Source organism: Copidosoma floridanum, unplaced genomic scaffold (assembly GCF_036245765.1).
Source record: "Copidosoma floridanum isolate Cflo_tuat_1 unplaced genomic scaffold, Cflo_Japanese_pri ptg000031l, whole genome shotgun sequence".
NCBI classification, from domain to species: Eukaryota; Metazoa; Arthropoda; class Insecta; order Hymenoptera; family Encyrtidae; genus Copidosoma; species Copidosoma floridanum.
Genome location: NW_028321908.1, coordinates 4,795,327 through 4,822,669, shown reverse-complemented (window position 1 = coordinate 4,822,669; position 27,343 = coordinate 4,795,327). Strand labels below are relative to the sequence as shown.

Below are 27,343 nucleotides of genomic sequence, written 5' to 3'. Positions count from 1 at the left end.
ATGGACTTATTTAGCTCACACACTAAATCACCACGACAAACACCATCAGATTTCACACCTTGAGGAATCTTGAATGAAAATCTCTTTATCGAGATCTCTGTATAGAAATTCTGTTTGGACGTTGACTTGTGTTACCTCAAGATTAATCCAAATGACAATGAATAGCAGTAGCAATGTCGTAACGGTTTTGTCCCTAACCTTTGCATAAGTGTCCTTATAATTCACACCTGGTACTTGCATAAATCCACTTGCACACAGTCTTGTCTTATAACGATTGATTTGTCCTTTTTCGTCCACGTGCACGTTAAATACCCACTTCGAGTCGATTACGTTGACACTTTTCGGCCTCCTGACGACGGTCCGGGTGTTATTGATTTCATGTGCTCTGAGCTTGTCTTTGATAGTTGCTCTCCATTCGACGTGATTCTGCCCGCTTAGTGCTTCGACACATGTGCCAGACTCCCTGTATATTGAGATATTACTTTCATACTTTCTTGGTTTCTTAATTAGATTCCTGTCTCTCAGTACAAGAAGGTGCTAGCATTTCTTGGAGATTCCTCTTGGTTACTTTTTTAGAATATTGGTTTTGGTTTTCGTCAGCTCTTATTATAATGTCGATCTTTTGGCTGCTCTCATCATAGTTCATGACTCGAGGTACAGTGAAGTGGGCTCCTCGATGACGTCGCCAGTTCCGATGACTGGTTCTACTCGTGCGTCTGACTCCACTTCTGTCAATGCCGCTCCCGCATCTCCAGGTAACTCTGCATTCATCTCCATTTTCTCTCTCTCGAGTGGTATACGTATGTGCATGCCGTTGGCTTCCTCTTGCCCGAAACGCAACATCATGTGCAACAAATATCTTCCCACTTGATTCGTCGTACAGCCGATAATTTTCTAACTTAGTATAATATCCAATGAGTCTTGCTTTTCTAGCTTTTGGATCAAATTTTATATGTGTGTAACTTAAAAGGTGACTCAGCATCGGCCTGCACGCGTGCCACAAATCGAACAGGGTCACGTTGTTATCGTTTGGTACCACGTGGGTACGATTGAGGACATGTACGGTGGTGTTCATAGTTTAGGCCCATAGTTTTTCGAGGGCTGGCTGTCCAAACATTCGTTGTCGCTGCGTATGACCTTGATCCTCTTGTCATGCTACGTCATTTACCTGTTCGTTATACATTTTGATAGAATCTAGTGCACTATTTTTTGAGAATGTATATCCTCCTAAAACTCGATGCCTTGTCTTTAATCACGCATGCAAACCTGGATGCTCCAAATGAGAGTTTTATGGGGCCACACAGATCCATGTAAGCACATTCTCCCACTTTGAAAATGAACTGTGTTGACTCTGTTTTTTTACATAAATGAGCAGTGCCCCTTCCGAACCAACATGGCTTGCAGAAAAACTAAGACTGCTCCACTTTTTCGATCTCGTTGATTTGCCGCGTGAAAAGAATCTTATTTATCTCGCTGACTCCTACGTGTCCCAAACTCTCGTAGATTTCTTGATATTATTTTTTCCTATTTTGCTTGTGTTTTATCTACCTTTAAAAATAAACAATGGGTATCATTATAATATTTGACACCTTTCGCGACTACCTCGCCTGATAATGCATGTTGAATTTCCACGCCATTAGCCTTGGATATCACGCAAACCCCATTTTCAGTTGCTACGTTCGTTGAGTAGAGATTTTTCGTATAAGTGAGCACATACAGTACATTCTCGAGTCTTCCCTGACGCCAACTGCCGTATGCGAGTCTCTTTATGTACATCGTATCAACACCAACTACTTCGCGTTAGGTATCATTGCCCATGTACACATACTCCTTGCCTTGTTGGCTTCAAATCAGTGAACTACTCTTTTCGCACGGATATGTGTCGAGTGGCACCCGAGTCTGTAAGCCTGGACTTTATTTGTAGCTACCACGAGATTACTATTGACACTCAGACCGCCTTTAATGTCCATGGAATTGGCCTGCCTCATACCTCTGTAATTCGCGCTATTATTTTCCTTTGGTCCTTTGTTTGTTTTATTGTTACAGCACGCAATTTAGCGAAATCAAGGGAAAGTTCTTCATTGGACCCTTGGTAAGGACCTAATCTAGTATTTCCACGCGATGCTGAATGGTAACGCTGTGGGTCTTAACAGTGAAGAGGCTCGCAATAGCGGCAAAACTAGGAGTAACTCCATCTTAATCAAAGTGATGTTGTAAGAATTGATTGTTCAAAGGTGAAGTGAAGCCGTTATCTCCGAGTGAGCTGGCTTGGGAACAAGCGTCCTCGCCTTGGAAACCTCAAGGAGCCGTAACTTAAAGTGAGGGCACGGGTTTGGCAAGCCCGAGCGACCTCTAGCCAGGAGAAATGAGCGTCGTTTCCTCTGAAGACGGTAATCAAATTTAATGCTTCAACGACTCTCGTTAGGGCGTGAGCTAGAGAAGTGTTGATTTGTATTTCACAGCTGCTACCGTCTCGCCCCCTCAGCCGCTTGTACGGAGACCCGGCATGCTGTCGCGGCTGCTCATTAACGGTCAAAAAAGGTAGAGTAAAAGAAAATTGCCGAGTCAGGCCAGCACAGCCGCCATCATATCTTTTTGACTCGATACCACTGTCCTCGTGTATTACTTTTACGTTGTAAACTCTGCTGAACTTAGCAGCCATGCATCAGCGTTTTGTATCGATCATTCACTCCGTCAATAAATAAAAGTAAATCAAATAAGAATGTCGTATTAAAGAAGACCCGGGACCAGAACTGACCAGCTGGTCGCGAGGCGAAGTCTCTTTAATCTTCTCAGAAAACTTGCAAGCGTGAAGTTGTCTGTGTTGGGGGCAGCGGGCTGTCTATGGTCAGGCACCTGAAACTTCGCCCGACTCGAGTCTCTTTGAGTACGGTTGTATAAATGCCGTCATGATAATAAGCTGGAGAATATATTTGAGTAAAAGCGCGTAGAGCAATCGTCTGACTCTCGCATCACCCCACGAGAGTACCATTGCTCTTGTAAGACGCTGAAAGTGGGTGATCCCTCTGAAGACAAAAAGAGGGTACGACCTCGTTGCAATTAACGCCGAGTTCGCCTCGGTCCAAAAACTTGATGCGCAAGAGCGTCAAGCAAGGGTATATGTTGCCGAAAGTACACCACGGCCAGTTGTGTCGCTTCGTTAAAGATTGTGAACTGAAAATCGGATTATCGGGAAGGCCAGTCAGATGTGACCTGTATGACCAACGGGCGTATGAATTTTTCCAAGTTTGACCCTAGGCGGGTCCAGCTGGTTGCAGATGGTAGAATTTTCCTTATTCCCCTAGTATCGCCAAAGCGGTTGTTAGGCTCCCTAGTGGTCTAATAAACCGGGAGCGGGGAGCAGCGTCAGCCGTCTCGGAGAACATTGCTGTGCACTCCTTCGTGCGTCATTTTCCTCATGTTCCAGCACGCAGTGGCCAAATGCCCTCACTTGTTGCATACGTACCATTTCTAAGTATCTCCTTTCCTTTTATTTTAGGCAGGGCAAAATCAGCCATTAAGCGGGAAAAGTAATTTGCCCACAATTTTTTTGCACTGTCTTGTTTAAAATGTGCTACTGTATGAAGATGTACAGTTGGCTAGCTGGAAATGTGGTTAATTGTTTAAACAAGTTTTTTTAAACAAATGGTAATAATTAATTTTTTCGAAAAAAACAACTTCTCCTTGTTTTTTGGCCCATTTCAAAGTTAATTGGGATGTATATACCTTAAACTCAAAGTTTTCAAGTCGACAATTCCCAAAGTTTTGAAAATGCGTTTTATTAAATTTTCAGGGCTCTACGAGACTACTAATTAAATACATTTTCATATGCTGTAATACACGAAAATTAACCATCAACCTTCCTTAAGAAAAGAAAATGTAAAAAAATTGAGTGGCAAAATTGTTTTTTGCAATAAACATTCAGGGTGTCTAAGCGCGCGCTCTGGTGCGAGTGTATATACATATATCCCTATATTATATAGTTGTATTGACAAAAGTGAGTCTCAGCCCCCCCGCTCCCCCTCGATTTACGTAGTTATTTGCTTGTTTTAACGTCATTTTTGATCAAATTATATTTAAGTGAGCTCCCTCTTAGCTCCCCCCCTCCCCCCCAAAAAATACTTATTTACAGAATGTTTAACCATCATAAATGTTAAAAAATATACGCAATTTAGTACCTAAGTCATACCTCGTTTTTAGGGTTTTTTAAGTCACTGATCATAGGTCTCCCTCTGTCTATTCGCTCCCCCTTACTCACTATTTGTCTCTCAAGTACCATTATTTGTATAACTTGATTGAACTTTTACATTTCAAATCTCTTTCTGGTGTTTACTTTACCCAAATATAAAATTCTTGATTACCTGAGGACTTAATTAACAAAAAGACAGAATTCAGGAGGAGGTATAATTAATTAGACAAACACAATTAAGCTTTTAAAACAATAATTCATTCTGTAAGCTTAATGTTGTGACATTTCATGTGTCGTTTTAACCCATCTGTTCTTTTAAAACCCTTTCCACATTTTTCACATATTTGTTTTTCATGGTTTTTATGAACTAACATATGTCTGTTTAAATGTGACGATCTTCAAAGTTACATATTTTTTAATTACTGAAAAATTTCTTGCGAAACAATATTTTTAGTTTCTGATTTATTCTCGGATTCAACTTGAATAAAAATTCTTTGTAGATTCTTACATCTTAATAAAGCAACGTATAATTGTCCGTATAAGAATAAAGGCTTTTTAATATACAATCCTAAGAAATCAAAACTCCTGTTTTTCTGATTTGTTGATAAACATAGAACATGCTAATACAAAAGGAAACTGTTTCCTATAGAAGACAAAAGGTAATGATGATGAGGTGCCAGTATTCAATGTTATTCTAGGAATATAAACTTTGCTTTTTTTTTCTCCCGTTATTATTTCTTCTTCTATATTATACTTAAATAATTTTGTTATTATTAATCTTGTGCCTTTGCAGAGACCGTCTGAAATACTTAGTTCTTATTAACACTACTATAGCATTCATTTTTAATTTTAATTCGTGTGGTTGAAGACCTTCTCTGATATTATTTAAAAATTCTATTGGAAAATTAATTTTTATGTTATCGTATGTTTTATTAACTCCTTCATGAGTCACGTATTCTGCTGTTGGGAACTAATTGTCAGCCTGCATTGATAAATGCACGAGTAATGTCGTTATTTTGTCTACTCAATCTGTTAGTGGGGGGTTGGCGCGTGGAGCGCGCAGGGAGGCGTTAGCCCCACTAGTATATATAAGTGTAATGGCTCAGCGTGTAGTAAACATATATACGTACATACTCAAATAGGAGCGCGTCCTGAAACGCCCTGAATATTTATTGCAAAAAAAAATCTTGCCACTCAATTTTTTTAGGTTTTCTTTTCTAGAGATTTCAAAGGAAGGTTGATAATTAATGTTTGTGTGTTATAACGTATAAAGTTATCTTTATTTAGCATTCATTTTCAAACAAAAATTATTTGATTTGATAATCAATTCAATTTGTTTTGTTATTGACTAATAAAATATTATTGTTATTATTTCTGTTGTAAGAATTTTTTAATTATTTTTATTTTCGTTATAATTTCTGTTGTTATTACTACTATCGTTACTATTATAACGTTATTGATCTTATTATTCTTATTAGTATTATTAATATTAGTATTTAAAACTGATTGAGCAGCTAAAAAAAAATTAGAATATCATGACACTGACTAATTAGTTACATTACATACATAGATTTACGTATTTGCTTACTGTACATAATGTTCTACTAGGATGCATTTCTTATTTCTGGTAAAAATGGTTTACCTTGGCAATCATTTCTTAAAAATAAAAAAAAATAAAATTTGTAATACGCAAATCTTCTTCTATTTTGTCGTCATCAGAAATCAAAAAGCTTTCTGGGCTGAATAAAATGTGGAAAGAAATGAAACCACCAAAAATTACGTGAGAAAAAAAGTCAAAAACAAAAAAACTTACTTTATCTTAATAATATTTTACAAAAATTATATACATATTTACATTAATATTTACACATTTACATTTATATGCATAAGCATATATTTATGAATTCGTATTTTAGTTGTTATAATACTAATATTCACATTATTTCTATTATTACAATGTTTAAAACCTTTTTTTTTTATTCAATAATATTGAGCTGCTAAGTTAAACACAAAAAGAGCAGATAATTCCACTTTCAAGTTAAAATTATAAAAATTAGAAGAAGACAGTGCGTCTCTACCTAATGATTTACTTTTTTCAAAATAATCACTTATGATTTTTACCCTTGTATATTAATGAATTAGAGAATTTTTTTATTTCACTACTGCTAAAGTAGTATATTTACTACTATCAGTAATGTAAAAACCAAATTTCGCTATTTTGACATAAGTAAAGTTAACGAATTAAACTTTTAATGAATGCATTGCTTATTGTCCTTATTTTCCAGAACACTTAAAATTGTTCATATAAAAAATTATAAGCTGCAGTAGAAACTAATGTATGTCAATGTATTTTTATAAAAGTGTGTTGAGCACTTGACTCATTCGAAGCTAGAGCACTCAAAGAATAAAAAAATGTAAACAATAAAATGTAATGAAAAGGTTATATTCATGTTTTTTTTGGCAAACGTGCTGTGTACATTCAACGCTATGTCAAAGAAAAAACTCAAACGTACTTTTTTACAAAGTGTAGATTCTTTTTCATGACTTTGAAAAACAAAATTTCATTTATAGTGTTTTGGGAAGAAAGGATATCACAAGCAATGCATTTATTAAAAGTTTAATTCGTTATTAGACTCGTATGATATTGTTGAAAAGCTTGTAACTGACAAAAAATTATTTGTTTGATCAGTATGTTCGTATTCTCTACATTTAGTATGAAATTTGTCATCCGTGACTTGTTGATCTTGATTTTCTTAAAAACTTCGCTACATTTACTCTTTCGTAAAGAACTTTTAGCCGTGTAACCACTTAAGTAGGTAATAGCATTTCTCTCATACAAGCCTTTGTTTTCTAAGTCTACTATTTCCGCTGAATGAATTTATAGGTGAAAATGTTTCCATCATTTCAGCTGCCTGTAAAAGCTCTTCTATTTCTTGCATTTCCGCTGATTGAAATGTATGAGGTAAATTGTTTGCAGTGTCAGCCAATGGATCTGCATTTTCATTATGTGAGGCATTCTTATTTGAATTGACTAAGGAATGGGCTTCTTCTATTTTAACGTTACTTCGTTGACGCGTATCAATAAAATCAGTAGAAATAATGTGTCTGAAAGTATGACGGTACATTCGACAAGTTGGATTTGGATTGAAGCCACCCCTTCCTCGACATCTCGAATTAGTATCCTCGACACTTTCTTGGTTGCAAAGACCAGTGGCTAATTAAAAGTCTGGATCATTCAATTCTTTTTTAATATCAGCAAACAGTTGTAATAAACAATTGGTAGTCAAAGAGAAACCAATAAAACATGGTGGTCTACTCACTTGCTCCGATTTTCCGCATTTACTCGCACGTACCATATGTACTGTCCATTTTCTGGACCATTCCACAAAAATTTCCAAGCATTCTTGAATTTCTGGGTTACATCGTGACAGTGGCCGCTTTTGCTTTTCAACATTACGTAGTTTGTATGAATTACAAGCAACAATCACAGTGTCCATTTTTCGAACATATTATTGTACTTCCACGTATCAGATATCAACCCATTTTCATCTCCTTTTTTAGCAGCTTCACCATCCATTTTAATAGCCGCAGCCATTCGTCAACTCAAAAGTTGGAAAGCTAAACTTCCTTTCATACATTCAAAGTTATTTGGATTTAAGTGAGTATCGCTTAAAAATGTTAACAAACTTGATGTATGATTAGTATTATCTACTTGATAGGTTTGAAATAAATCACCGTAAGACATAACTTTGTTGTGTATAAAAATATATTTATGCATTCTCAACTGATAAAGCAATCGTTTGATGAGATGAGGCCAATCAAAAGCGGCAAAAATTTTTTTACTTTTATGCTCAAAAAATGGACTGTCAATGCTAACTTTTAAAAATTTATTAAACAATGTTTGATTATTAGACCCTTGGTCTCAAACAATATATTTAACAATTGCCCCTATTTTAAATAAAGCAGTTAATATTTCAAGTAAAAAATGATGCAATTGTTCTGCACTAGCTCCATTTTCGTTATATCCAAAACAAAGAAGTTGACGCCAGGGATTTTTGACATAAATGCTATCAACACAAAATAAAAGGGCATGTTTTGCAATATTAGAATTTCTCAAATCAGCAACATCTGCTTTACGCAATCTTTCTTGACTTTGGTCTGACTGTAGTTGATGGTCTGCTACATGATCTTCTTCGCACAGTTGAGGAATTTCCGAAGGTGCTTGTTGTGCAGCTTCAGGTTCAATTGATCGCCAATCAACAGGCACGGCGTTGGTCTTTAAGTGAAATTTTCCAGTGGTTGATTTTGTTACGTCACCCATGACAAAACGTTTTCCACAAAGACTAGCAGTTCGTATCGAAGATGCCGTCCATAGTCGAAGATTGATATTGCCTACACACAAAAACATTGTCCAATAACCTCATTTTTAAAGAACGAATGGTATGCAAAAAAATTGAATTATTCGATGCTTTATATAGATATTTAGTAAAAATACGATTTCTGAAGGAGAAATTCTATAAGTTCAGTATTTTAATGTAACGTACTAAGTGTTAAGATTTGAAGAATTAATAAAAATGTATACTCGTATTCTCCACTATTGTAATTAACGGCGAAACTGACAAATACAGTACACCGGTTTTTTTTAATAAAGTCCAAATAAATTTTTATTATACTTCGCTTACAACATTTTTCCTTTTAGTTACTGTAAAGAGACCACGAAATTTTTTAAATTTAATTTTCACATTTTTCCTCTGATCCTACAACTTCATAATTAAATGTTTGCAGCCTATCTGAGTGTGTTTTTTGTGTGTTTCTATTCGGAAATCGGAAAAGCTGAGCACCAGACAGCTTTGATTCTGTACAGCCTCGATATTGACAGAAATCATAAGTCCTAGTCGCCGCCATTTCTATTTATAGGTATATGAAATTTAAATACACGCACAGTATATTGGACGATGAAATTTGCCAATCCTAACAAAAACAAGCCCAACTTGCCAGGTATTGATGAATACGATTTCAATTGACCTCGTTCAGACCATTTTTTTTCGTAATGCAAATAACCCAGTACAAGTAATTAATAATTATGATAATTTTTTTAATAACCACGATATGTTCTTAATACACTATTATTATTTTTAAAACTATCTTGTAACCATACAACTATGTAAGTTTTCATGTAACCTCGATAATAAGTAAACTATTAAGTAATATTACATGCATTTTTCACCAACCAACCCATTTCACTTACTTTCCAATTTATTGATTATGAAAAAATAACAAAATAAACATCGTTTAATTTAATGTTGTTATTTAGTAATTTGTTTATAAATAGAGCAATAATTAGTAACTTAAGCACCTTTCAATGTAACGCAGGGTCATTACTTGCCTTGTGATATATACAAAAAGTAATAGATATGAACAAAGGTGCCTGAAACTAGGTAACTACTTGCACATACTTCACATATCATTGAGGTGGCTTGGGTGATTTTTATTGTCTTGATCAAAACCTCTGAAATTCTCGAATTGTGTAAATAAAGTATGCCAAATTCATTTGCGAGGAGAAAATACTAAGGTCAACAACTTAATTTTTTCGCAAATCGCTACTGAAAATTCACCAATTCAACACGTACTCTTATAGACAGTGGTAACAAAATTGAATATATCTTCGGAAATCTTCGATTAACCTCAAAAATTATAATAGTTCTTATGTATTTTTTTACAAAGAATCTATCAAAGTCTTAAAAATATAGAGTCAACGACTTAACTTAAGAGAAAATCGGAAAAAAAATATAAAATATTAATCTGGCTTGCCTCACAACATTTTCACAATTATAATTTCACGGTACATTATTAGCAATTTCTTTATCTTTTACTTTGGTTTTACTGAAATAACTATATTCATTGAAAAATTTACCGTCGAAGAGATTTTTTTGGGCCCTCATGGCACCGTACCCTAGGTACGGTACTAACTGCCCAAGCCACCTTAATAATAAAAAAAAATTGTAAGAGAATGTAATAAACGATGTTTCGATACTACTGATAGTCCACTTGAATGATATATTTTTCCTAATACAATCGAAAACCAAAACTTTTTTTTTTTTTTTATTGTACAAAAAATTGTTTACAGATGGTATCGACATTTTTACTAAAAGTTTTTCATTTATTAAGCCTTAATACATTGAATCATTTTAAATAATTTTATTCATTATCTAATGCAACTAATATTTCTAATAATTTAGAACCATTAGATTCTCTATAGCGACATCTATACAAAAATTTATCTAATAATTAAGTTTATTAGTTTGTTTTTATATTGTTACACTTTCAATTATTTTTAAAGTTCGTATAAAGAGAATCGTTTCCCGTAAATTTAATTAAATAAATAAACAAGAATACACTGAGAACAGTGGTGTTAGAAAAAGTGTTACAACTGTAATAAAGATTACTATATTTTATAGGGCAGCTGAGACATACTTGCCATATAATAAAAATTACTATACTACATAGTAAACCCAGATTATATTAAAATTTGCTATTTGACATGGCAATTTTTACTTTGATCAGAAAGAATTTTTATATTGAAACAAGAGAAAAAAAGTATATCATATTTTATATTGCCCAGAGAATATATATTTTAAACGGAAGATCAATACATAAAGATTTAATAGGACACAGATATTTTTTTGTTATAGCATATTTACATCGTCGTGTGTGACGGATACTGTCCCAGCGTAACGTCACCCCATTTGAAATAACATGGTCTGACTTCACGCTGGGATGGTCTTCGTCGCACATGTCGATATATTATATAGTTGTATTGACAAAAGTGAGTCTCAGCCCCCCCGCTCCCCCTCGATTTACGTAGTAATTTGCTTGTTTTAACGTCATTTTTGATCAAATCATATTTAATTGAGCTCCCCCTTAGCTCCCCCCTCCCCCCAATAAAATACATATTTATCTAATGTTTTACCATCATAAATGTTAAAAAATATACGCAATTTAGTACCTAAGTCATACCTCGTTTTTAGGGTTTTTGAAGTCACTGATCATAGGTCTCCCTCTGTCTATTCGCTTCCCCTTACTCACTTTGTGTCTCTGAAGTACCATTATTTGTTTAACTTGATTGAACTTTTACATTTCAAATCTCTTTCTGGTCCATGTCTACTTTACCCAAATATAAAATTCTTGATTACTTAAGGACTTTATTAAGTAAAAGACAGAATTCAGGAGGAGGTATAATTGAATAGACAAACACAATTAAGCTTTTAAAACAATAATTCATTCTGTTAGCTTAATATTGTGACATTTCATGTGTCGTTTTAACCCATCTGTTCTTTTAAAACCCTTTTAATAAATAAACGTACCTCTACTCGACATGAAAGTAACATATGTTCATAGGAGACCTTCAGAGCTTAACCTACAGCTGCTGATAACTCGTATGACGAGTACTTATAAGTACACAAAATCTTGAGAATACTTAATCCAGCATGCATTTCATTATGCTTAAAGTTAAACACGTTAACTAAATACAGAAAAGGTTCAGCGGAAAAGATTGTTGGGTCGTCGCTTGTTTCGCTTCACTATACGCTCAGCTGTATAGCTATAGTCGACATATTATTATCCACACTCCTTTCTCCTCTCCTCGTAGGTGCAAATTTGGGATAACCCTTCGGCCCCTTGCACGTGTCTCCAAAATGTACGCCTATATGGACATTTCCACGCGAATCCACTCCTCTCCTCGTAGGCGCATACCCCTACCATGCTTTTCAAATAAGAAAAAAAAAAATGTGCGCCTGGTTTGGCTGCTTGGCCGCGGCAGGGCGCACGAACCACTAGAAATAAGTGGGCACACTCCGTAGCATGGTAGTCAACAATCTTCCTACTAATCTCTGGCAATAGCGTCGATCGATTTGCATGTGATTTTTTTGTGTGTACTAGTGACATTCAATTGAAAATGTCCTTGGTTGTTTCACACGTTATGTACCGCTGCTTCTGATGCATGGTCATGGCAGAGAACAGTGTCTATGCTGCTAACTCATCCATTTTTGTCACCTTTTGATTTTTTTACGATTAGGTGCGCTTGTAGAGCAGGTGGGGACTAACTGCTTGACACGGATATTACAGTCTAGGATAGAGCGCTATATCACACAGACAATTTTACATACACAGATACACACACATGAGAGATAGAATGGAATACTCTTAATATTATGGATTTATAAGCGAGTGAAATCGAAGAATGCTCTTTATACTGTCACGAAAGAAAATTAGTGTCTAAAAAATTTGTAAGAACGGAAGAGACATGCAAACAGTTCCTCATTATTGCACGTTTTTTAAGCCAGATTGATTTCTTGTGTGTGTAGGTGTGTGTAAGAGTGTGTATTTTTTAGTTGGATCCCACCCCCTTATGCGTTTCTCTCGCCAACTCTTAAAATTATTTGTCATTCCATACTTTTCTGGATGATAAAAAATTGAGTTATATATAAAATGTATTTGTGCAATAAAAGTAAGTTCTGGATTGCAAAACGTGCAATGATAACTGTTAAGTAATGAAGAAACAGTTTGCATATTCTGAATTTCTGAACCTTTATACACACTGGCAATGAATAGTATTCTTCCTAATGAATCTGTATAAAAACGGTCATTTTTTTTTTTTTTTTTTGGTGCAGCATACATTTTGCATGACATTCGTAGTATAATAGTGTTAAGTACTCGTACTTAAACAAAATCAGACTAAGTAATATTGCCTTTTACCCTAACGATTTTATATACTTTCTACATAGCAAGCCATGAATGTTTTTGTTGTGAGGTTTGCATGAAGTACCAGTCAAAAGTCAATATTACTTAGTTTGATTTTGTTAAAGTACGAGCACTGAACAGTTTTATACTACGAATGTCATGCAAAATGTATGCTGCACCAAAAAAAATAAAAAATAAAAAATTTGACTGTTTTCATATTTTGATTTCAGATTTTTTAAAGCTACAGATTCATCAGAAGGAGTACTATTAATTGCCAGTGTGTATAAAGATTTAAAAATTCCTTACGAAATATGAACTCAATACATCAAACTTACCTAAAATTTTAGTTTTGTTAAAAGCTATTTTTAAGAGGATATCGTAACTTTTTAGCAAACTTAACAACATTAGATATTGCTCATATTATAGAGTACTGAATAAAAACGAAGTCTGTAAAACATAGCTGTAGTAATCTACAACAGCCCCACAAAGTTTCTACCTAAATTTGCTCGTTTAAAGATATTTTATATATATATGAATGCAGGTAATTTTTACACATAGTTTCTTGATTTACCAAATAAAATAAATTGTCTTAAAAAATATAGTTATAGGACTTTTATCTAAGGTGCTCTTTTCCTTTGCTTTCGTTTATTATACTACTTTATCATATTATTCTTAAATATTTGTCTTCACTCTAACTACATAAATTCAATAACTTCTTCCAACAAATTTTTTAGATAAAATACTTAGTAATTATAGATATCAAAAATCCTAAATTTGTCATTTATTCAACTAGCTTTAATCATTATATCTTTTTTAATGTAATAATAAAATACAAATATTCCAAATTACAGCAGTTGAATACCTAAGGATTTCTCACAATAAAAAGTTACACAGGCCTACAAAATTTTTACCCAGATACCAGACTATACTTTTCCGAATGATTTTGACGCGCTGAATTCGAATCTGGCCTCAAAATTGCTCTATCACGTCAGGGTTTCGAGATATCCTAATCTAAAAGTGCAAAAAATACAGTTTAGTCTCATTTTTAAGGTCATGTAGCACGGCCGATCCTAGTTATTTTCAAAAATTATTAATAGTATTTCAAAGGACTAGTTTTGCTTTTTAAAATGACGTTAAGTTTACCTCAATATCTTTTTTTTCGCTTGGATATCTCATTTTAAAATTTTTATATACGTAAATTTTTCTACGTTTGAGAATTCATACATATGCAGACTATTGATCTCGTTGCAAGTAAATACAATATTTTTCTGAAAATCAAAAATAAAAGTTTTTAAGCATAGATAGGTCAGCCTACTCTAACCCTGATGAATCTTATGCCCACAAACACTTACAACCCTGAATAACTACCCCCAACAACCCCTAAGCAGACTAACCCATTTAACTCTGGGGTAAAGCAAGTTTCATCAACTACTTTTCTATAAGTAAATTAAGTTTTCAATCATAGATAGGCTAGCCCACTCTCATCCTGATGTATCTTATGCCCATAAGCCCTTACAACCCTTGAGCCCCCACACAAATAAAACCCTGACCTTCTCCAGTTCTACGTGTTTTTTTATCGATAGGTAAAAGTTAATTAGCTATTTTTAGTTACGCAGTATGCAAAAGATTCACAAATTTTAAACTTACAATTTGTAAGTAAAAAATCCTTAAGTTTTAAGGCTAAAATTCTACAAACTTTAAATGTACTCATCCAAAGCTCACATACCACAAGCCTGCAAACCCGAAGCCCACAAACGTTAAGCCTGCCTGCTCACTCGAAACCCACTCAGCTTACAAACCCTTATCTCACAAAATTTAAATCTGCTATTTGAAGCCTATAAACTACAAGTTTCATCGCTAGAAGCCTGAAAATCAAAGTATCACACACCCTAATCCTAAACATCCTAAGTTTACGAAACTGCATCCCTCACATCTTCAACCTGTTATTTTATACCTATAAAGTACAAGCTTTATTACTACAAGCCTTTCAATCCTAAGCTTATGCATCTTTTACTTAATCTAAGATAACTTACTCTTAGTATTTAATTTAATTAACCTTAAATCTGTTTTAGTTTTATGACCTAGTGAATTGTTGTGCATTCTGCTATCTCACATGTTGTGATAAAAATTACTTTTTGTCTTTTCGGAAGTTGTAAAAAAAATTTTACTTTTAAAATTTATTGCACTTTTGATAAAAGTATTCAGGTAAAAATTTTCTGATCCTATAGATTTTTCTGGTTCTCATTATGTAATATAAATACTTCCTTTCTAAGAGCCATTCTTTTATCTAATAAATCCTTCCTCAGGAAGAACATTCTAATAGCTAAAAGGATTTTACGCGATAATGACTATACTGATCTTTTTATACAAAAATACATCAAGAAAAGACTTCACCAAACAATAAATACTAATAATTATAATAACTTTTTACTAAATGACAATATAAGTGCTAAAATGAAAATTTCTATTCCTTACAACTCGTTATTTTTCAAATTTTGTTCAAAAACTTTGAAAAAATTAAATATTCAATTTTACCCTACTATTCAAAACAAATTGGACAGTGTTATCATTCTTGAAAAAGACAAAATTTATAAGCTCGATCAAACCAATGTCGTGTATCATTTCTCTCGCGATTCTTGCCCTGCATCACACGTAGGTGAAACAAAGAGAGCATTGAAAAAACGGCTAAACGAACACAAAAGTACAAAGAAAGATGACCTTGTTGTCGCTTCACACATGAAAGAATTCAACCATAACTTTAATTTTTCTCAAACCAAAATACTAGATCATGAACCAAATAGACAAAAAAGATTAATATCAGATATGCTACATGTACACTTGACTAAGCAAACAATAAATAAAAAAGAGGAGACCTTATTTCTCAATAACATATATAAAGTTCTTATAAGTAATCTTTTTTAAATACGTACACACGTTATCTATATACGCAAGAAACATACATTGATTGTATATATGTATACATAGAAATACGTACATGTTCGACACTTACGTTATTCGTTTAAGGTGACCAACAGTCTGTAACGATCGTCTTAACGATATAGACGTGAGTATCTATTCCTCATATTTATAAACAGTGGCCCTACAATGTAATTTACAAAAATTGTGTTTTTTGTTTTTGTTTTCTTTGTTAATAAAGTGAGCCTGATGAGGTTGGCGTTAAGACCAACGAAACGTTGCTCAAACTAACACCTGATTTTTTGGAGTTTTCATTCGTACTCCCAAAATTAGCTCTTACTGATCGTGTGCTTAGGCACTGACCCTCAAGTCATCATGGAAACAACTGAGAGCAGAACGACATGCTCAACAAACGACATAATTAATATAAATACTGTTATTTTAAAATTTTTAATTTGATGGATCAACACTCTCAGATTTGTGATAGTGTCTCTTTATTTGATGACTGAGGTACGGTGAATATGTAACTGAGAGGTTGAAATATGTAAATTTTTTGATTTTGGAATTGAGTGTTAACAAGTTAATGTTGTTTAATATTATAAAAATAGGCATTTCTTATTTGTAGTAGACTAAGGAAACTGTGTGTTGAATTACAAGTTGGTATTGATGTTAGTAGGTTACACGTTTTATGCTAGTAAGCTTTAAGTTAATCAGTCTGAATAAAAAAGTTTTTAAAAATGTAAGTAGATAAGGTTTTTTATTTAAATTTCAAAAATGGTTAAGACTTTTGGTTTTTGAATTGAACAAAAAAGGTCTGTAGATTTGAGAATAAAGTTATAAGGAAGTGCGTGGATTAGAAATTTTGTGTCGGATATATATGTATATGATTTCAAAGTTTGATGTTCTAAAGTGAAATTTTAATTGTAGGGCATTTATTAAGGCACAAGCTTTCACTTCACAAATCTTTTCTTATGTATAATAAAATTACTATTGTTCAATTATATCTTTAAAGTACCACGTTTAAACTTTAGAATATCGAGCAAAAATGTTAACCAAATTACAATAAAATAGAAATCCTTGTGCAAATAAAATGTATCAATTTTGCTATGTCTGTGCAAACTTCGAACCACAATGCTTTTGTAGGACGATAAATGAATCAATAAAAAATCAATATCTTTAATGTTATAATGTGCTGATGAAAAACTTGAATAAATCGTGGGTACCTAAGTCTATTTTCAATATTTGCAGAAAAAATCTGGGGAGATGGGACGAAATAAAAAAAAGCCGTTATTTAGTAAGTTTTGCTTGTATTAGCCAATAAAATGTGTGTGCATGTATGTATATATATATGTATATATATATATATATATATATATATATATATAAGGTGACTTATGAGGACTTTACATGCTTTCAGAATGTATACTAATAACATTGAAAAGTTATGAGGATAGTCCACACAAGTACGATTTTGTCCTAATAATAACCTTTTTTTACATAATAATGTTCCCATAAGTCACCATTTTTAAAGATTATATATATATATATATATATATATATATATATATATATATCATAGTAAACATCGAAGTACTTAAAATCTTCGATTCACATGTAATATAAGTATATGTATTTTATGCACGCGCATGCTTGAACATGTAATAGTTATAAAATTTTTACTATTTTAATGTCGGGTTCTTAAAGACCTATCACACACACACATAATATATACTATGGGTCATTTCACAAGAACCGGTATATTTCAAGGGCTGAAATGGAGAAACACTTAAAATAGGTTTTAAATTGTTAAAACATTTTTTTTGTGTTGTGTTGCCCGTGACCAAAATAAAGTAAAATTTTTTGAACCCAGCTGTATTTTCTAAAGAAAATTTTTTTTTAACAACTTTCATGTATTATTTTCGAAAAAAAAGTGTTACGGGTTCTCATAAAACTCATTACAACTGAGACAACGGCACCGTCAAGGATAATATGACTTTGTTCTTACATTTATATCACGTATACTTACTGTCAACATTTAAACAACTTACTATCAAAGTCAATAATATAACATTAAACGGAGATACAATGCGTTTTGTATTCTTACGGAATAGCGTTATAGGCTCTTATAAATTCGTTGAAAAATCAGTATTGTGATGTACTGAATGATAATTTAACTTTGCTTTTGCACTCATGTCATATACAAAATAGCTACATTTCAACCCACCACGTTCCTAATTGATAATCTGACGCTTTAAAAAGATATAAAACATTCCTTAACGTTACGGGCTCTAATTTTTTGTTTTGGAGAGACAGAATCTGCAAATTAGTGAGCCTGTAATACTGGCTTATTGATATGGAAAATTCCTTAAAAAATTCTTGGAACATCCTGGACCTTTTAAGAATCCAAAACGCCTTAAGGTAAATTGAGCTGTATCGGAACACTTTTGACGGTGTGAAATTATTATCCTCGGTTTTTTAAAAACTATATCACAATAGTACGTAAAATCGTTTTCAACCCATAGCGCACATATTTTTCCATCAAAAAAAAAAAAATTATTGATTTGTTTCTTTATAAGTGTTTGAAAATCAAATTTTTAAACTTATGTCTAATTCAGCTATAACGGGACACTTAATTTGTATGAAGGTAATTTGGGACATCAATTAAGCTAATTCTGGACAAACGCCCAATTTCCAATCCAATTACAGTAATCCATCCCATATTGCTTCTACAGTGATTATTCTTAGATAAATTAACTATTTATAGATAAAACAATAAGAACTGGAGCTTATTTTAGCCTACAAACTGATAAAAGTTGTTTGAAACGGAGAGAGTGTATCCTCACTTACGTTATGTATTGTCGCGTTTTGAATCCAAATTTTAGTGATAGGTAGTCAAAAAATGTGAGATTCAATTTTTTATATTACAAATCCATATTTTTTTTGCCACCGCATAGACGACAATTGTGTACGAAAAATTTGAGGTTATGATTTAAATTCTTCGTATTATAGATAACTTGGATTGACAATTCTACCAAAGTTTAACGTTTGTGATATCTCTAACTCCAGTAACATTCGAAAGTACGAGAAAATGTTCATATTTGTGGAACTATTCGAAAAAAGTACGTACTCAATTCTAAAGCTGAAATGATTTAACTTTTATGGTAAAGTAGGACACATATGATTGAATCACTATATAAGAATAATTAATTTTTGTTAATTTATTACTTTAACTCATGCATTTTTTTGTTTTTCTTATAAAAGGTCTAGTAGAATAAAGAGAAATTTTATGTTTCAAATTTCAAATAATAATTTGTTTAACACTGTTCTCGACGCTGTCCTGAGTTACCTTAAACATTTTTGGTGTCCCGAATTACTCGAATTTACCTTACATAAAGTGCCTAAATTCAATTTAATGAGGAATGTATGGTGAAAGCTAAGTCCAGAGGGTGCCAGGGCTACTCGGTCCTGATTTATGGATGTATTAGTATATCTGTGTGAGTGTGTTTTATTGTGTGTAGGGTAACACTGTTAATAAACTCGACGATCCACGTTATCGACGAATAGTATATATAGTATAAGACACTCACACGGACACATGAATGCATCCATAAATCAGGACAAAGTGGCCCTGGCACCCTCTGAGCTAAGCTTTCACCATACATTTCTCATTACATGAATTTCTGAGAGTATTTTTTATTGAAATATTAAAATTATAAGGTTTCAGTCTCGCAACTTTAATAGCATCCAAGCTTTAGATGAATTTTTTTTTGACAGCCTAGAATGCTTGAAAATTTTATTTACGTTTACGTAGAAAAATTGAAAACTCTGTATTTAAGTTCCAGGTGTCGTCACAACTATTAATTTATGAGTGGGACACGGGCCCGCAACCCTATTTAAGCCTCTTTTTTGCATCTCAAACGAAAGAAATAGTTTTTTAGGGTCTGAATTTTAATCTTCCTGCAGCAGTCAATATTCTTTTGAATAATTGAAAAGTGTTTAGATCGATATCTTCCTAAACGATGTTTTAATCGACTAAGACATAAAATATGCCATTTTAGTCGAATGGCGCCCGCACACACACACATACACACACTTTATATGTATCGCTTATAAAGAAATCATGGCTTTAAATTTCTTAAACATTAAAAAACTACGATGGCTTGAAATAACAGAAACTTATGTAAAATTCATCAGTAGACAGAGATTACTGATACTGATTACATCTCTTACGTCACACTCACAACTGTCCCACATGCTCACACACTCATTACTTGTCTATATTTAATACCCACACTACATTTGTATCTAAAAATCTAAGAAAAACCATCCTGTACTTAGTGCCGGTTTATCTTTAATAGAGTAGTATTACATGTCATCAAATGTTTTATTTACAGATATAACTCAAACATTAAACGTTTTATATATTCGATATTCGCTGTGAGGATGAAGACCAGCACCGCTCCAGCAAATTTTTCCCAAGACCTGAACGTGTTGAGAGCCAATTGTTGTGCCGTGATACATACGGACTTTGTGACATAAATATTTATTGTAACTAATTGAGAGCTCGTGGCACTCTGCACTTTTAATGTATGAAAGTTAGTGCAATAAGTTATTCATGAAAAATTTAATAATTAGCTGACAATAACTCTAGTATGTCTTTGCTTTAGTTATAAAAAGCAAAGTGTACACTGTGTAGAGTCGTCGCCGTCGTCGGCACAGCGGCTGCAGTCGACAACCACACACAGAGAGACACACACGTATATACACATGTATATGCCCATAACCTTTTTGTGTCATCCGCATCATCGCCCTTCATATTTGTTGGTGATACACAGCACTGTGATAGGTTAAAAAATTTTTCATAGATAACTTATTACACAAACTTTTGTATATTATAAGTGCAGAGTACCACAAGCTCTCAATTAATTGCAATGAATATTCATTTCACCGAGTCCGTATGTATCATGGCACAATAATCTGCTCACGATACGTTCAGGCTTTGGAAAAAATCTGCTGAAGCGCTGCTAGTCTTCATCCTCACAGCGAATAGCATCAAAAATACCCAAAAATAATTGCAGATAGTTCAAGTGTACTTTTTTCATGTTTGATTTAAAAAAAATTTTAATTCAAGATGTAACCTTATTGATGAATTACGTAAAATTGCATTTATGTGGAAATGATCTGTAGAAATTTTTCAATTTATGTTATATGATAGATTACTTCTAAATAAACCTACTTAATTTTTAAATAAATCCATAACTTTTTTTTTTTTTTTTAATAAATTAAAAAGAAGGGTTTAAGTATGTATGAAAGAGTGTATGTAAGTACATTCATAAAGATAAATAATTGCCAGAGTTGCTGCATATTTTCGCTCCTCTCACCTCTTTTACCTTTCTCCTTGCTAACTGTGATGAATGTCTTTTAGTCGAAAAATCACCTCAGTCACGAATAAAAAAAACGGCGAAAGAATAAAGCCTATATAAAGATTAATTAATGTATTTATGGAACCGTGTATAAAGAAATCATTAAAGGAAAAAGATAAAACAAATTTAAAACTGCTCACAAAATTTTTTTAATTCTGAAAAAAGAGTCCAACAAATTATTTGAGTATTGTAAAATTATCGAAATATTTATAACCAAATCAATGTTTTGAAAAATAATAATAAATATAGAAAAGCTGCTGCTAAAGAATATACCATTTTCTAAGTTTCGAAGAAAGTATTTCACAAAAAAAAGCAGTTTTCTAAATAAGTAATATGTTAATCAATATAATTTATAACTAACCAAACTAATCAAATAACAGTAAATGAATATTTAAAGTAAAAAAAGTCACGAACTACACCGTAATAAGAAGTAATCGAATTTCTCATGCTGGGACTGCTCAAAACAAAGTGGGTAAGGCACTTGGTTGGTGCGCAGGAGGTCACCGGTTCAGATCTGGAGGAAAATTTGTGTTTTTTTTTATTTTGTTATTTTTTTTTTTTTTTCAAAGGAAATACGTCAAAAAATGAAAAAATTTAATTTAATATGTGCGTTGTGATGGCGTGACATGACTTGGCGTGGCAAGGTGTTATGTGGATAGGTGGTATCGAGTATTTATTGACGGCAAGGGCCTCAAGTTCCTACAACATCGTGGTTAGATTTAGTTGCTGTATCATGATTAAGCTCGTGCATGAGCTATAGTTTTTTAAATAAAATCACAGTTTACAAGTTTTACTCAGATTAAACTGAATAAAAAAAAACAAAAATAACAGAAATAAAAGTAAAAAAGAATAATGACGAAAAAGGTAACAAATATTACAACAAAATATGGAGTACCAAGTGCAAACATAAAAATAAAACCAAGGTAGTAACTATTAACAATAGCAAAAATAATGGTGTTAATACAGAATTTCAAAAATAAAAATAACAAAAATTGTAATAAACTAATCTATGTCTCACTTCCGTCCATGCCTATTCATGCGTAAAAACAAGCCCCAAAAAGTGCTTATGAAACTGCCCACAAAAACTATGTAAGTCGAAACTTGAGCATAATTTGGTTGGCAGATCATTCTAAATACATGGAATAAGAACTTGAAATGCACTCTGATATCGTGAGGTGGTAGAGAGACGGTATGGGTTGAATTAGAGCGTGGTGAGGGGGGGATGAGTAAGTTAAAAAAAATTCACTTCTGTCACACACTTTCTTAACGTCAGAATTCTGAGATCGTTGATTTGCTCTATCGCATATTATGTCTATAGAAATATAATTTTAAAAACATAGAGAAACTTCCAATTGACAAAGTAATTTTCTTACGTAAAAACAATCGACGAAAACAAAAATATAATAAATCACTGACAGCAAAGTGTGGCGCTATTAAAGTTTTAGATTTTAGATAACCAGAAGATTTGAACTTTTGCGTTCACCTAAAAACCTTACTGAAGATCGTTCTAAAGAAACATGTTCAAATAAATTGTCTAATTGTGTTGATCTCATGGTTGTTTCTCTGTTGTTTTTATTAGGAGACTAAAAATGCAGTATAAATTATCTGAAAACTTATATCAGTAGTAATAATAATACTTAACTTTTTTACAATATTATCTATATAGACTTGACGAACAAAGTTTTAGCTCTTTATATTATGTTGGAAGATTAATTAAAAAATTTTTTATATATACTTACGTTATGATTGAAAATGATTGTTGAAATTATTTGAGAGAGAATAAAAAAAATTAAGTATTAAATGTTACGAAGACTTGTAAGATTTCTTTCCTCATAGTGCTTTAAATATGAAAAAAAATTAAGAAAAAGAAAAAATTAGTAATTTTTATATCTTACCATTTACAGTCATTAAAAGTCCGAGACACATGCGCAACACTACCAAGATACCATAGATACAACCAGAAAATATTGTAGACCAGATTCTTTAATTATTGTAACATGTAATCTGAAATGGAAAGAAGTTTAAGTAGTATTCAAATTTCTAAAAATAAGCACATGAAACGATAATTATTTTTGTATAATAATGATATATTACATAGCGTATAAATTACTCTATTGAACGACGACAATGACGACGATGTGTTAAGTATATAACTAAGCTAATAAATTAATAGGCCAGTAATCCAGTGGTGAAAATTAAATACAAAAGCTATAATGTTAGTGAATGGCAAGTGAATAAGAAGAACTTAGTACCGACAAGAATATAAAATGTTAAAACAGAAATTTCGTTAGTATAACGAGGAAAGTACTTATAAAAACAAAATTTACGTGGATTCGAGCAAAGAAGGAGACAAAATGGCTGAAAGAGTGAAAATCTACGATGTTGTTATTCGCGCCTGCGACGGAGAAGAGTTCAGCAGTTGAAAATTTGGATTACTTATACTTCTAGAATACATTTAAATGTAAATAACAAGCTTTTTGAGCGAGTACAGCAGCAAACACATAAGCCACATGGAATACAAATGACTTTGAAGCATGAGTGATCATCACAAGTCCAGTATCGAATAGACAGCTTAAATACATAGAGAAAAAGAGTGTGAGACAATTTATGACATGATAAAAACATTTGATAAAACGTATGAGACAAGGAGTCCAGCTCTACAAATTATAAACAAAAGCAAAATTAAAGACGTGGAGTTAAAAAATGTTGCAAGTGCCGAAGAATTTTTCGTGAATTTTGAAAAAGCTATAAATTAATTCAAATGTACAAGAGAAAATATCAAAGAAATAGAAAAGATGAGATATTTAATAAAAACATTGCTGGAAAGTTATATACGTAGTTACATTGGAGACTATATTGATTCAGTTCTTAAACATCAACGAACAGTAGAAAATGTAAAACAAAAAAATTAAAGAAAAAAGTTTAACAAAAGAACGTAAAATAAGAATTAAAAGTGATTCTAGCACATTTCATACTATTATCCAAGGAAACTGCTGTAGATGTAGTCGTTTGGGACACACAGTTAAAGCATATACCCGTGGTCAATCCAACCAGCAGTAGTACACACAAGCAAGCTAAACGCAGCGAAGCGGAGGAACAGACCAACAACAACAAAGAGGCAGGGGCAGAGGTCGATACACATCAGGTGGCAAGAAAGAAAGAAACACAGGCAGAGGCTACAGCAGCATAGCAAGCGGATCATCGTATCAACGACAGGAAGAGAAGAAAGAATCATTGGAAGCCTGGTATGGGTAAATTTAGCGTAAAGAAGAAAAGCAGATTTACAATTGTGATGAAGATAACGTAATAAACTAGTTATTAAATAACGGTAGAACAGATCATTTAATAAACACGAATAGGCATTTAAGCAAATTCATAAATATTAAAAAACCTGTGACCTTCACTTTGCCAAATGGTGAGCCAATAAAAGCCACAAAGATAAGAAAAATTAATATGTATTTTCATAATTATATGCAAAAGTCAAGTATAGAATTGAATAATAGTTATTTTGTAGAAGGTACAGAAAGAAATATACTTAGTGCATTGCGTATAGCTAAAGTTAGCAAGGAAGTAGTAAGGAAAACCTTTACAAAAATACATTCCAAATCTAAGCACGAATCACTGGCAATGGCTACAGAGGAGAATGGTTTGTAATTGATGAAAAATTTTGTTAACAGAGAAAAGAAAACACATATACATGGCACAGAAAAAAATAAAAAAATACAAATCATGAAAAATTTACAAATAAAGAAAAATAACACGGAGACCTAAGTCACGTATATTTTTAATATTTAAATAAATATGTAAGAGAACAAATAATTGATGAAATACCAGAAAAGTTAGAAGACATTAAAATGCTAACTGTTCAGAATTAAAATGTCGAATAATCCATTTAAAAATAATTAAAAAAAGGTAACAGAAATTTTAGAAGTTGTTTATACAAATTTAAATGGACACATAACCCAACTAATGATAAAGGAAAAAAGTATTTTTTAACTTTTATTGGTGAGTATAGAAAATTCACAAAAACCAGAAACTGTAAATTGCTTTATTAAATATGTTGATTTAGTTAAAAATTAGTTTAGTGAAAATATTACAGAACTTCAATGTGATAATAAGACTAAATATGTGAGTCGAGAAATGTACAATTTTATTAAACACAAATGAGTCGAATCATGATCTCGTCCACTTTATGCATATGAAAGAAATAGTATCACTGAAAGATACAACAAATCGGCTATAGATGTGGGTAGATGTCTAATAAAAGAGGCTTGAATAAATCTGCGTTACTGGCCAGAAGTAATGAAAACTGTAGCACATTTAAAAAAAACTGCAAATACTCATACAAAGAAAACATTGTCTGAAACATTTTTTGGTACAATGCCTAATGTAAAGGATGTTATAATTTGTGGCAAAAGAGTATTCGTAAGAAAGCCAGGTTATGTAATAAGATTCTTTATTAATGTAATTTTTTTGGAAAACCCATAAACAAAGTAACGCAACAAAATGATTAACTTTTGCAGAGTATAGAGCGTTCTATAAAACAGTAACTGAAGTATTGTTCATTCGAAATTTGTAAAGTGAAATGTTTAATCTAAATTTAATGAGCCTGTAAATATTTATGAGGTGATTCAGGTGCAGCTGCAATAGCTAAATTTGGAAATCTTATAAAAAATTTGAAACGCATTGAAGTGCAATATCACTATAGTAATGAAAATTATGAAAATGCAAATATTGATACAATTAAGGTTAAATCTAACAAAAATTCAGCTAATATTAATAATAACAACGATAAGCAATCGGAAAATCTTAAAATATCTACAACTAAAATTAAAGTAAAATAAAATAATGTAAACAAGAAAGACTCTTAATTTAAGTAGGCGTGCTGTAGTGTACAGTAAGTTTGTACAGTCTCGTCTGTGTATAGAACTATAAATAACGGTACGCGTGACGTCAAGCAGTATACGTATGCTGTACGACATGCTTTAGTCAGTCTGCTACTAGCAGTTAAACAGAGCCCATGTGCTCTTACTGTAGAGCTTGTGTAAGTGTCTTGATGTTAATTAACATCAGATAAGGAAAAACACATCTCAAACAACTTTGTGCTTTAAAGTGCCTTTTCCATGAGAGGCCCTGAACAGATTTTTTATAAAATGATTTAAGGTAACAGGTGTTAAAACACCAATCATAGGCCTAGTGAGATGTCATTTGGCAATAACCTGGCCCTGAGATTGGTAATATTACTACAGGAAGAAATTCAAAGAGTTCTGACTGTTATACATACCCTCCGGTGATTCATGGCTAAGCAACAACTCAATCATTGAACCTAATTGCGTCTTGCAATAGAAACGCCAACGGCTCATTGGCAATAAATGGGAAATGGGGAAATGGGAGAAAATAAATGCTAAAAGTAACAAAGGTCTCAAAAAAAAAAAAAAAGTTAGAAAACAAATAAAAATTTAATAATAAGTTATACTAACAGTAGCTTGAGGAATCTATAGTAATAGTAATAATAGTTATTTGAATACAGTTCGGCCCTATCCGATGACCTCTTCGACAATGATTATAAAATAGGTAGACGTACATGTACGACTATAAGTTATCGTTGAGTACATTTAAAAAATTATCCTTTTTAAAAATTGTAAAAAAAAAGAAAGAAAAAAGAAAAAATGTACAACTACACAGTATTAGTATCACATGAAACCGTCACAAACATAAGTGTATATACTGAAAACACAGCACAAATCATCCATAGGGAAAACAAAAACGAGGTATTAAAAACTTCCGTTTTTCTTCCAATCAGGATTCATTACATACAATGCAAACAACACGATACATTCACTACACTAATGTCCAGATAAACATCGCCGAGGACATCGGCGTCCCAGCCTTGGATGTGTTACGTACATTAGCGTAGCTAGAGAAGAGAAGGCTTGGAGAGGAGGATTAAAGGAAGGGACAGTGAGTTAGGGAGATTAGCTAAAGTCGCAAGAGTGAGAAGACTACGCCCACGAGACCGAAAGATACGTGCTACTTCCGTCACAGATAAGAAGTTCTAATAAAGTGACTGAACTAA

General features: G+C 32.6%; 1 protein-coding gene across 1 annotated transcript in view; it reads left to right on the top strand.

The window, feature by feature from the left end:
- Eip63E (cyclin dependent kinase Eip63E) overlaps positions 1 to 27,343 on the top strand; it is a 331,847-nt gene that overhangs the window by 158,996 nt on the left and 145,508 nt on the right. The window lies entirely within an intron of this gene.